Genomic DNA, 11,636 nt, shown 5'->3' on the forward strand with positions numbered 1-11,636 from the left:
CACCGGCGCGGGATCGATCCCTGGCCATGGCACATTGCTTTTAACTTGATTTCATTTATCGGAGTTGAATCTTGTTTGATTTGTTTGAAGACGTTTCACCTCTCATCCAAGAGCCGTTCTAGGCAGATTTGATGATATGACGCTCATAGGCTATATAGCCTTTTCTTTTGGGGGGAATGGATTGGAGGCTGCTCCAACATTGACGTTTGGACTGTGACAAAGCAAAATGGACAACCTCCACCAGAATAAGTGTTTCCAGAAAATAAGTTTGAGTTGTATTAACTTCAAAAGGCCATTTCTTGCGGCTGCTCTCGCTTACGGCCATACCACCCTGAGAACGCCCGATCTCGTCCGATCTCGGAAGCTAAGCAGGGTCGGGCCTGGTTAGTACTTGGATGGGAGACCGCCTGGGAATACCAGGTGCTGTAAGCTTTTTGCACTCCTCCACTGGGTCAGCAGAGGCCGCCAGTGTTCCTGATAATTATCCAGCCAGATTTATTCACTTCTTAAGTACTTCTAACATTGAGATTTAATGTTGCACTATTGTACATCGTTTTAGATTTAATATTTTATGTGTTTGTGTGTGTGTCGCAAGGATGATCGGCGGTGGAGGAGACAGAGGGAGACGGAGCTTCTTTACTCCAAAAATTTATTTTTATTTTCCAAAAATAAAGTGGTGTCAGAAGATGCCAGGTTGAATCCATACAATAACATACCGACCCTGCACACTTTTACACACCACAACTTTGACTCTTTCTCCAACAATTCTTTTTCTCCAAAATGACAACCAACCAACTCAACATCCCACCCCGTCTGGGGCTTACTCCAGGGCTTCTATAGCTGTAGCCCTCCTACAGGTGAAACCAATTATCAAAATTATTACGCTAACTAATACATTTACAAACTCGAAATAACAATCGAACAGAAAATATAAAATATGCGTAAAACGCCCAAAACAAATTTCCACCATCAAAACCACCCAGTGCATAGTAAAATACATGTTCAACTTACTCTTCTAAAACACCCCCGCTAAAATAGATTGTGCCGTAGCACCTCGCGAAACCCCTCCATGTATACAATCATTGAACAGTCCATCGGTTTCCCCGAACCAGGAAGTATGTGCTGCTGGTGAGCTATTGAAATATTGGTGCTTTTGATAAATGACAAACAAATAAATCTTGATGCTTTTAAACAGCCATAGTGTGAGTGTGATTCTTTGGGCAACGTTAAACAGACGGGAGGTGACACGGTGAGGCAATATGACGCGCGTTGTTTACTTGGGTGGAACTAATTGGAACCTAAATGCCGGTTGGCCATGCCGTGCATGTCGGCTACAATGTATTCCAATAAGAAGCGATGGTAAAAAGTGGTGTGTGTGAAATGCTTCAACCGTAAGTAAACCAAGACAGAACGGAATGGAAATGAAATGCAAACGTGTCGGCGTAAGTGGCACGGCTCACTCCGTGTGTGCGCGTGCGTGCGTGTGTGTGTGTGTCTGTGTACGTGTGTTTGTGTTTAAATAAAATTGAATTTCCCACTTTGGTCCCACTATTGTCAACATTTCTGTCTTCGCAAAAGCCAACTCAAGGCGGCAGAGTCCGGAATTGAAAACAATATCTAAAGAACTCAAGTATCATACTAACAACACTAATATTCCATCTGTCTATCCCCAACTGAATTAACTGCCCACCTATCTCATCAGAATATTTGTAACAGAATAAGCAGATAACGTAGCATTTCCCTGTTCATATCTGCGACTTGCAATTGAGAATTTGTCAATAAAACTATGCTATGACACAAACTACAGTTTAATAGACTGCTGTGCTCCTAAAAAGAGCAGCATTTGTGGCTCATAAACCTCACAGACACTGCTTTGCTCTTTAAACATTTTTATGATGGTGTGAATTTTTCAATCAAATATCTTCCGTTTGATCATGCCCAAAGCGGGATTCGAACTCTCCCTCTGGGGTCTTCAGGAGGTTTCTATCAGGTTGTCTGTTACAGCGATTCTCGACTGGCCCGCACCGGCGCGGGATCGATCCCTGGCCATGGCACATTGCTTTTAACTTGATTTCATTTATCGGAGTTGAATCTTGTTTGATTTGTTTGAAGACGTTTCACCTCTCATCCAAGAGCCGTTCTAGGCAGATTTGATGATATGACGCTCATAGGCTATATAGCCTTTTCTTTTGTTTTGGGGGGAATGGATTGGAGGCTGCTCCAACATTGACGTTTGGACTGTGACAAAGCAAAATGGACAACCTCCACCAGAATAAGTGTTTCCAGAAAATAAGTTTGAGTTGTATTAACTTCAAAAGGCCATTTTCTTGCGGCTGCTCTCGCTTACGGCCATACCACCCTGAGAACGCCCGATCTCGTCCGATCTCGGAAGCTAAGCAGGGTCGGGCCTGGTTAGTACTTGGATGGGAGACCGCCTGGGAATACCAGGTGCTGTAAGCTTTTTGCACTCCTCCACTGGGTCAGCAGAGGCCGCCCAGTGTTCCTGATAATTATCCAGCCAGATGTTATTCACTTCTTAAGTACTTCTAACATTGAGATTTAATGTTGCACTATTGTACATCGTTTTAGATTTAATATTTTATGAGTGTGTGTGTGTGTCTGTGTGTGTGCGCAAGGATGATCGGCGGTGGAGGAGACAGAGGGAGACGGGAGCTTCTTTACTCCAAAATTTATTTTTATTTTCCAAAAATAAAGTGGTGTCAGAAGATGCCAGGTTGAATCCATACAATAACATACCGACCCTGCACACTTTTACACACCACAACTTTGACTCTTTCTCCAACAATTCTTTTTTCTCCAAAATGACAACCAACCAACTCAACATCCCACCCCGTCTGGGGCTTACTCCAGGGCTTCTATAGCTGTAGCCCTCCTACAGGTGAAACCAATTATCAAAATTATTACGCTAACTAATACATTTACAAACTCGAAATAACAATCGAACAGAAAATATAAAATATGCGTAAAACGCCCAAAACAAATTTCCACCATCAAAACCACCCAGTGCATAGTAAAATACATGTTCAACTTACTCTTCTAAAACACCCCCGCTAAAATAGATTGTGCCGTAGCACCTCGCGAAACCCCTCCATGTATACAATCATTGAACAGTCCATCGGTTTCCCCGAACCAGGAAGTATGTGTGCTGGTGAGCTATTGAAATATTGGTGCTTTTGATAAATGACAAACAAATAAATCTTGATGCTTTTAAACAGCCATAGTGTGAGTGTGATTCTTTGGGCAACGTTAAACAGACGGGAGGTGACACGGTGAGGCAATATGACGCGCGTTGTTTACTTTGGTGGAACTAATTGGAACCTAAATGCCGGTTGGCCATGCCGTGCATGTCGGCTACAATGTATTCCAATAAGAAGCGATGGTAAAAAGTGTGGTGTGTGTGAAATGCTTCAACCGAGTAAACCAAGACAGAACGGAATGGAAATGAAATGCAAACGTGTCGGCGTAAGTGGCACGGCTCACTCCGTGTGGCGTGCGTGCGTGCGTGTGTGTGTGTGTCGTGTACGGTGTTTGTGTTTAAATAAAATTGAATTTCCCACTTTGGTCCACACTATTGTCAACATTTCTGTCTTCGCAAAAGCCAACTCAAGGCGGCAGAGTCCGGAATTGAAAACAATATCTAAAGAACTCAAGTATCATACTAACAACACTAATATTCCATCTGTCTATCCCCAACTGAATTAACTCCCCACCTATCTCATCAGAATAAGCAGATAACGTAGCATTTCCCTGTTCATATCTGCGACTTGCAATTGAGAATTTGTCAATAAAACTATGCTATGACACAAACTACAGTTTAATAGACTGCTGTGCTCCTAAAAAGAGCAGCATTTGTGGCTCATAAACCTCACAGACACTGCTTTGCTCTTTAAACATTTTTATGATGGTGAATTTTTCAATCAAATATCTTCCGTTTGATAATGCCCAAAGCGGGATTCGAACTCTCCCTCTGGGGTCTTCAGGAGGTTTCTATCAGGTTGTCTGTTACAGCGATTCTCGACTGGCCCGCACCGGCGCGGGATCGATCCCTGGCCATGGCACATTGCTTTTAAGTTGATTTCATTTATCGGAGTTGAATCTTGTTTGATTTGTTTGAAGACGTTTCACCTCTCATCCAAGAGCCGTTCTAGGCAGATTTGATGATATGACGCTCATAGGCTATATAGCCTTTTCTTTTGGGGGGAATGGATTGGAGGCTGCTCCAACATTGACGTTTGGACTGTGACAAAGCAAAATGGACAACCTCCACCAGAATAAGTGTTTCCAGAAAATAAGTTTGATGTTGTATTAACTTCAAAAGGCCATTTTCTTGCGGCTGCTCTCGCTTACGGCCATACCACCCTGAGAACGCCCGATCTCGTCCGATCTCGGAAGCTAAGCAGGGTCGGGCCTGGTTAGTACTTGGATGGGAGACCGCCTGGGAATACCAGGTGCTGTAAGCTTTTTGCACTCCTCCACTGGGTCAGCAGAGGCCGCCAGTGTTCCTGATAATTATCCAGCCAGATGTTATTCACTTCTTAAGTACTTCTAACATTGAGATTTAATGTTGCACTATTGTACATCGTTTTAGATTTAATATTTTATGAGTGTGTGTGTGTCGCAAGGATGATCGGCGGTGGAGGAGACAGAGGGAGACGGGAGCTTCTTTACTCCAAAAATTTATTTTTATTTTCCAAAAATAAAGTGGTGTCAGAAGATGCCAGGTTGAATCCATACAATAACATACCGACCCTGCACACTTTTACACACCACAACTTTGACTCTTTCTCCAACAATTCTTTTTTCTCCAAAATGACAACCAACCAACTCAACATCCCACCCCGTCTGGGGCTTACTCCAGGGCTTCTATAGCTGTAGCCCTCCTACAGGTGAAAACAATTATCAAAATTATTACGCTAACTAATACATTTACAAACTCGAAATAACAATCGAACAGAAAATATAAAATATGCGTAAAACGCCCAAAACAAATTTCCACCATCAAAACCACCCAGTGCATAGTAAAATACATGTTCAACTTACTCTTCTAAAACACCCCCGCTAAAATAGATTGTGCCGTAGCACCTCGCGAAACCCCTCCATGTATACAATCATTGAACAGTCCATCGGTTTCCCCGAACCAGGAAGTATGTGCTGCTGGTGAGCTATTGAAATATTGGTGCTTTTGATAAATGAAACAAATAAATCTTGATGCTTTTAAACAGCCATAGTGTGAGTGTGATTCTTTGGGCAACGTTAAACAGACGGGAGGTGACACGGTGAGGCAATATGACGCGCGTTGTTTACTTGGGTGGAACTAATTGGAACCTAAATGCCGGTTGGCCATGCCGTGCATGTCGGCTACAATGTATTCCAATAAGAAGCGATGGTAAAAAGTGGTGTGTGTGAAATGCTTCAACCAGAGTAAACCAAGACAGAACGGAATGGAAATGAAATGCAAACGTGTCGGCGTAAGTGGCACGGCTCACTCCGTGTGTGCGTGCGTGGTGTGTGTGTGTGTCTGTGTACGTGTGTTGTGTTTAAATAAAATTGAATTTCCCACTTTGGTCCACACTATTGTCAACATTTCTGTCTTCGCAAAAGCCAACTCAAGGCGGCAGAGTCCGGAATTGAAAAAATATCTAAAGAACTCAAGTATCATACTAACAACACTAATTCCATCTGTCTATCCCCAACTGAATTAACTGCCCACCTATCTCATCAGAATATTTGTAACAGAATAAGCAGATAACGTAGCATTTCCCTGTTCATATCTGCGACTTGCAATTGAGAATTTGTCAATAAAACTATGCTATGACACAAACTACAGTTTAATAGACTGCTGTGCTCCTAAAAGAGCAGCATTTGTGGCTCATAAACCTCACAGACACTGCTTTGCTCTTTAAACATTTTTATGATGGTGAATTTTTCAATCAAATATCTTCCGTTTGATAATGCCCAAAGCGGGATTCGAACTCTCCCTCTGGGGTCTTCAGGAGGTTTCTATCAGGTTGTCTGTTACAGCGATTCTCGACTGGCCCGCACCGGCCGCGGATCGATCCCTGGCCATGGCACATTGCTTTTAACTTGATTTCATTTATCGGAGTTGAATCTTGTTTGATTTGTTTGAAGACGTTTCACCTCTCATCCAAGAGCCGTTCTAGGCAGATTTGATGATATGACGCTCATAGGCTATATAGCCTTTTCTTTTGGGGGGAATGGATTGGAGGCTGCTCCAACATTGACGTTTGGACTGTGACAAAGCAAAATGGACAACCTCCACCAGAATAAGTGTTTCCAGAAAATAAGTTTGAGTTGTATTAACTTCAAAAGGCCATTTTCTTGCGGCTGCTCTCGCTTACGGCCATACCACCCTGAGAACGCCCGATCTCGTCCGATCTCGGAAGCTAAGCAGGGTCGGGCCTGGTTAGTACTTGGATGGGAGACCGCCTGGGAATACCAGGTGCTGTAAGCTTTTTGCACTCCTCCACTGGGTCAGCAGAGGCCGCCAGTGTTCCTGATAATTATCCAGCCAGATGTTATTCACTTCTTAAGTACTTCTAACATTGAGATTTAATGTTGCACTATTGTACATCGTTTTAGATTTAATATTTTATGAGTGTGTGTGTGTGTGTGTGTGTGTCGCAAGGATGATCGGCGGTGGAGGAGACAGAGGGAGACGGGAGCTTCTTTACTCCAAAAATTTATTTTTATTTTCCAAAATAAAGTGGTGTCAGAAGATGCCAGGTTGAATCCATACAATAACATACCGACCCTGCACACTTTTACACACCACAACTTTGACTCTTTCTCCAACAATTCTCTTTTTTCTCCAAAATGACAACCAACCAACTCAACATCCCACCCCGTCTGGGGCTTACTCCAGGGCTTCTATAGCTGTAGCCCTCCTACAGGTGAAACCAATTATCAAAATTATTACGCTAACTAATACATTTACAAACTCGAAATAACAATCGAACAGAAAATATAAAATATGCGTAAAACGCCCAAAACAAATTTCCACCATCAAAACCACCCAGTGCATAGTAAAATACATGTTCAACTTACTCTTCTAAAACACCCCCGCTAAAATAGATTGTGCCGTAGCACCTCGCGAAACCCCTCCATGTATACAATCATTGAACAGTCCATCGGTTTCCCCGAACCAGGAAGTATGTGCTGCTGGTGAGCTATTGAAATATTGGTGCTTTTGATAAATGACAAACAAATAAATCTTGATGCTTTTAAACAGCCATAGTGTGAGTGTGATTCTTTGGGCAACGTTAAACAGACGGGAGGTGACACGGTGAGGCAATATGACGCGCGTTGTTTACTTGGGTGGAACTAATTGGAACCTAAATGCCGGTTGGCCATGCCGTGCATGTCGGCTACAATGTATTCCAATAAGAAGCGATGGTAAAAAGTGGTGTGTGTGAAATGCTTCAACCGAGTAAACCAAGACAGAACGGAATGGAAATGAAATGCAAACGTGTGCGTAAGTGGCGTAAGTGGCACGGCTCACTCCGTGTGTGCGTGCGTGCGTGTGTGTGTGTCTGTGTAAGTGTGTTTGTGTTTAAATAAAATTGAATTTCCCACTTTGGTCCACACTATTGTCAACATTTCTGTCTTCGCAAAAGCCAACTCAAGGCGGCAGAGTCCGGAATTGAAAACAATATCTAAAGAACTCAAGTATCATACTAACAACACTAATATTCCATCTGTCTATCCCCAACTGAATTAACTGCCCACCTATCTCATCAGAATATTTGTAACAGAATAAGCAGATAACGTAGCATTTCCCTGTTCATATCTGCGACTTGCAATTGAGAATTTGTCAATAAAACTATGCTATGACACAAACTACAGTTTAATAGACTGCTGTGCTCCTAAAAAGAGCAGCATTTGTGGCTCATAAACCTCACAGACACTGCTTTGCTCTTTAAACATTTTTATGATGGTGAATTTTTCAATCAAATATCTTCCGTTTGATAATGCCCAAAGCGGGATTCGAACTCTCCCTCTGGGGTCTTCAGGAGGTTTCTATCAGGTTGTCTGTTACAGCGATTCTCGACTGGCCCGCACCGGCGCGGGATCGATCCCTGGCCATGGCACATTGCTTTTAACTTGATTTCATTTATCGGAGTTGAATCTTGTTTGATTTTTTTGAAGACGTTTCACCTCTCATCCAAGAGCCGTTCTAGGCAGATTTGATGATATGACGCTCATAGGGTATATAGCCTTTTCTTTTTGGGGGGAATGGATTGGAGGCTGCTCCAACATTGACGTTTGGACTGTGACAAAGCAAAATGGACAACCTCCACCAGAATAAGTGTTTCCAGAAAATAAGTTTGAGTTGTATTAACTTCAAAAGGCCATTTTCTTGCGGCTGCTCTCGCTTACGGCCATACCACCCTGAGAACGCCCGATCTCGTCCGATCTCGGAAGCTAAGCAGGGTCGGGCCTGGTTAGTACTTGGATGGGAGACCGCCTGGGAATACCAGGTGCTGTAAGCTTTTGCACTCCTCCACTGGGTCAGCAGAGGCCGCCAGTGTTCCTGATAATTATCCAGCCAGATGTTATTCACTTCTTAAGTACTTCTAACATTGAGATTTAATGTTGCACTATTGTACATCGTTTTAGATTTAATATTTATGAGTGTGTGTGTGTGTGTGCGCAAGGATGATCGGCGGTGGAGGAGACAGAGGGAGACGGGAGCTTCTTTACTCCAAAAATTTATTTTTATTTTCCAAAAATAAAGTGGTGTCAGAAGATGCCAGGTTGAATCCATACAATAACATACAGACCCTGCACACTTTTACACACCACAACTTTGACTCTTTCTCCAACAATTTTTTTTTCTCCAAAATGACAACCAACCAAACAACATCCCACCCCGTCTGGGGCTTACTCCAGGGCTTCTATAGCTGTAGCCCTCCTACAGGTGAAACCAATTATCAAAATTATTACGCTAACTAATACATTTACAAACTCGAAATAACAATCGAACAGAAAATATAAAATATGCGTAAAACGCCAAAACAAATTTCCACCATCAAAACCACCCAGTGCATAGTAAAATACATGTTCAACTTACTCTTCTAAAACACCCCCGCTAAAATAGATTGTGCCGTAGCACCTCGCGAAACCCCTCCATGTATACAATCATTGAACAGTCCATCGGTTTCCCCGAACCAGGAAGTATGTGCTGCTGGTGAGCTATTGAAATATTGGTGCTTTTGATAAATGACAAACAAATAAATCTTGATGCTTTTAAACAGCCATAGTGTGAGTGTGATTCTTTGGGCAACGTTAAACAGACGGGAGGTGACACGGTGAGGCAATATGACGCGCGTTGTTTACTTGGGTGGAACTAATTGGAACCTAAATGCCGGTTGGCCATGCCGTGCATGTCGGCTACAATGTATTCCAATAAGAAGCTATGGTAAAAAGTGGTGTGTGTGAAATGCTTCAACCGAGTAAACCAAGACAGAACGGAATGGAAATGAAATGCAAACGTGTCGGCGTAAGTGGCACGGCTCACTCGTGTGTGCGTGCGTGCGTGTGTGTGTGTGTCTGTGTACGTGTGTTTGTGTTTAAATAAAATTGAATTTCCCACTTTGGTCCACACTATTGTCAACATTTCTGTCTTCGCAAAAGCCAACTCAAGGCGGCAGAGTCCGGAATTGAAAACAATATCTAAAGAACTCAAGTATCATACTAACAACACTAATATTCCATCTGTCTATCCCCAACTGAATTAACTGCCCACCTATCTCATCAGAATATTTGTAACAGAATAAGCAGATAACGTAGCATTTCCCTGTTCATATCTGCGACTTGCAATTGAGAATTTGTCAATAAAACTATGCTATGACACAAACTACAGTTTAATAGACTGCTGTGCTCCTAAAAAGAGCAGCATTTGTGGCTCATAAACCTCACAGACACTGCTTTGCTCTTTAAACATTTTTATGATGGTGAATTTTTCAATCAAATATCTTCCGTTTGATAATGCCCAAAGCGGGATTCGAACTCTCCTCTGGGGTCTTCAGGAGGTTTCAATCAGGTTGTCTGTTACAGCGATTCTCGACTGGCCCGCACCGGCCGGGATCGATCCCTGGCCATGGCACATTGCTTTTAACTTGATTTCATTTATCGGAGTTGAATCTTGTTTGATTTGTTTGAAGACGTTTCACCTCTCATCCAAGAGCCGTTCTAGGCAGATTTGATGATATGACGCTCATAGGCTATATAGCCTTTCTTTTTGGGGGAATGGATTGGAGGCTGCTCCAACATTGACGTTTGGACTGTGACAAAGCAAAATTGACAACCTCCACCAGAATAAGTGTTTCCAGAAAATAAGTTTGAGTTGTATTAACTTCAAAAGGCCATTTTCTTGCGGCTGCTCTCGCTTACGGCCATACCACCCTGAGAACGCCCGATCTCGTCCGATCTCGGAAGCTAAGCAGGGTCGGGCCTGGTTAGTACTTGGATGGGAGACCGCCTGGGAATACCAGGTGCTGTAAGCTTTTGCACTCCTCCACTGGGTCAGCAGAGGCCGCCAGTGTTCCTGATAATTATCCAGCCAGATGTTATTCACTTCTTAAGTACTTCTAACATTGAGATTTAATGTTGCACTATTGTACATCGTTTTAGATTTAATATTTTATGGTGTGTGTGTGTGTTGTGTGTGTGTCGCAAGGATGATCGGCGGTGGAGGTGACAGAGGGAGACGGGAGCTTCTTTACTCCAAAAATTTATTTTTATTTTCCAAAAATAAAGTGGTGTCAGAAGATGCCAGGTTGAATCCATACAATAACACATACACGACCCTGCACACTTTTACACACCACAACTTTGACTCTTTCTCCAACAATTTTCTTTTTCTCCAAAATGACAACCAACCAACTCAACATCCCACCCCGTCTGGGGCTTTCCAGGGCTTCTATAGCTGTAGCCCTCCTACAGGTGAAACCAATTATCAAAATTATTACGCTAACTAATACATTTACAAACTCGAAATAACAATCGAACAGAAAATATAAATATGCGTAAAACGCCCAAAACAAATTTCCACCATCAAAACCACCCAGTGCATAGTAAAATACATGTTCAACTTACTCTTATAAAACACCCCCGCTAAATAGATTGTGCCGTAGCACCTCGCGAAACCCCTCCATGTATACAATCATTGAACAGTCCATCGGTTTCCCCGAACCAGGAAGTATGTGCTGCTGGTGAGCTATTGAAATATTGGTGCTTTTGATAAATGACAAACAAATAAACCTCGATGCTTTTAAACAGCCATAGTGTGAGTGTGATTCTTTGGGCAACGTTAAACAGACGGGAGGTGACACGGTGAGGCAATATGACGCGCGTGTTTTTACTTGGGTGGAACTAATTGGAACCAAATGCCGGTTGGCCATGCCGTGCATGTCGGCTACAATGTATTCCAATAAGAAGCGATGGTAAAAAGTGGTAAAAAGTGGTGTGTGTGAAATGCTTCAACCGAGTAAACCAAGACAGAACGGAATGGAAATGAAATGCAAACGTGTGTCGGCGTAAGTGGCACGGCTCACTCCGTGTGTGCGTGCGTGCGTGTGTGTGTGTGTCTGTGT

General features: G+C 42.8%; 6 non-coding genes across 6 annotated transcripts; all 6 read left to right on the top strand.

Annotated features, from left to right (window-relative positions):
* The first annotated feature begins 313 nt into the window (after positions 1 to 313).
* Positions 314 to 432, top strand: LOC130519673 (5S ribosomal RNA). Its single transcript, XR_008948418.1, has one exon. It is a non-coding gene; the product is annotated as a 5S ribosomal RNA (ribosomal RNA).
* A 1,909-nt stretch (positions 433 to 2,341) lies between these two features.
* LOC130519675 (5S ribosomal RNA) lies at positions 2,342 to 2,460 on the top strand. The gene has a single exon (XR_008948420.1). It is a non-coding gene; the product is annotated as a 5S ribosomal RNA (ribosomal RNA).
* Positions 2,461 to 4,362: 1,902 nt separating this feature from the next.
* Positions 4,363 to 4,481, top strand: LOC130519676 (5S ribosomal RNA). Its single transcript, XR_008948421.1, has one exon. It is a non-coding gene; the product is annotated as a 5S ribosomal RNA (ribosomal RNA).
* Positions 4,482 to 6,374: 1,893 nt separating this feature from the next.
* LOC130519677 (5S ribosomal RNA) lies at positions 6,375 to 6,493 on the top strand. Its single transcript, XR_008948422.1, has one exon. It is a non-coding gene; the product is annotated as a 5S ribosomal RNA (ribosomal RNA).
* Positions 6,494 to 8,412: 1,919 nt separating this feature from the next.
* On the top strand, positions 8,413 to 8,531 carry LOC130519678 (5S ribosomal RNA). The gene has a single exon (XR_008948423.1). It is a non-coding gene; the product is annotated as a 5S ribosomal RNA (ribosomal RNA).
* A 1,897-nt stretch (positions 8,532 to 10,428) lies between these two features.
* On the top strand, positions 10,429 to 10,547 carry LOC130519674 (5S ribosomal RNA). The gene has a single exon (XR_008948419.1). It is a non-coding gene; the product is annotated as a 5S ribosomal RNA (ribosomal RNA).
* Positions 10,548 to 11,636: the final 1,089 nt, after the last annotated feature.

This window comes from Takifugu flavidus, unplaced genomic scaffold (genome assembly GCF_003711565.1).
Source record: "Takifugu flavidus isolate HTHZ2018 unplaced genomic scaffold, ASM371156v2 ctg1082, whole genome shotgun sequence".
NCBI classification, from domain to species: domain Eukaryota; kingdom Metazoa; phylum Chordata; class Actinopteri; order Tetraodontiformes; family Tetraodontidae; genus Takifugu; species Takifugu flavidus.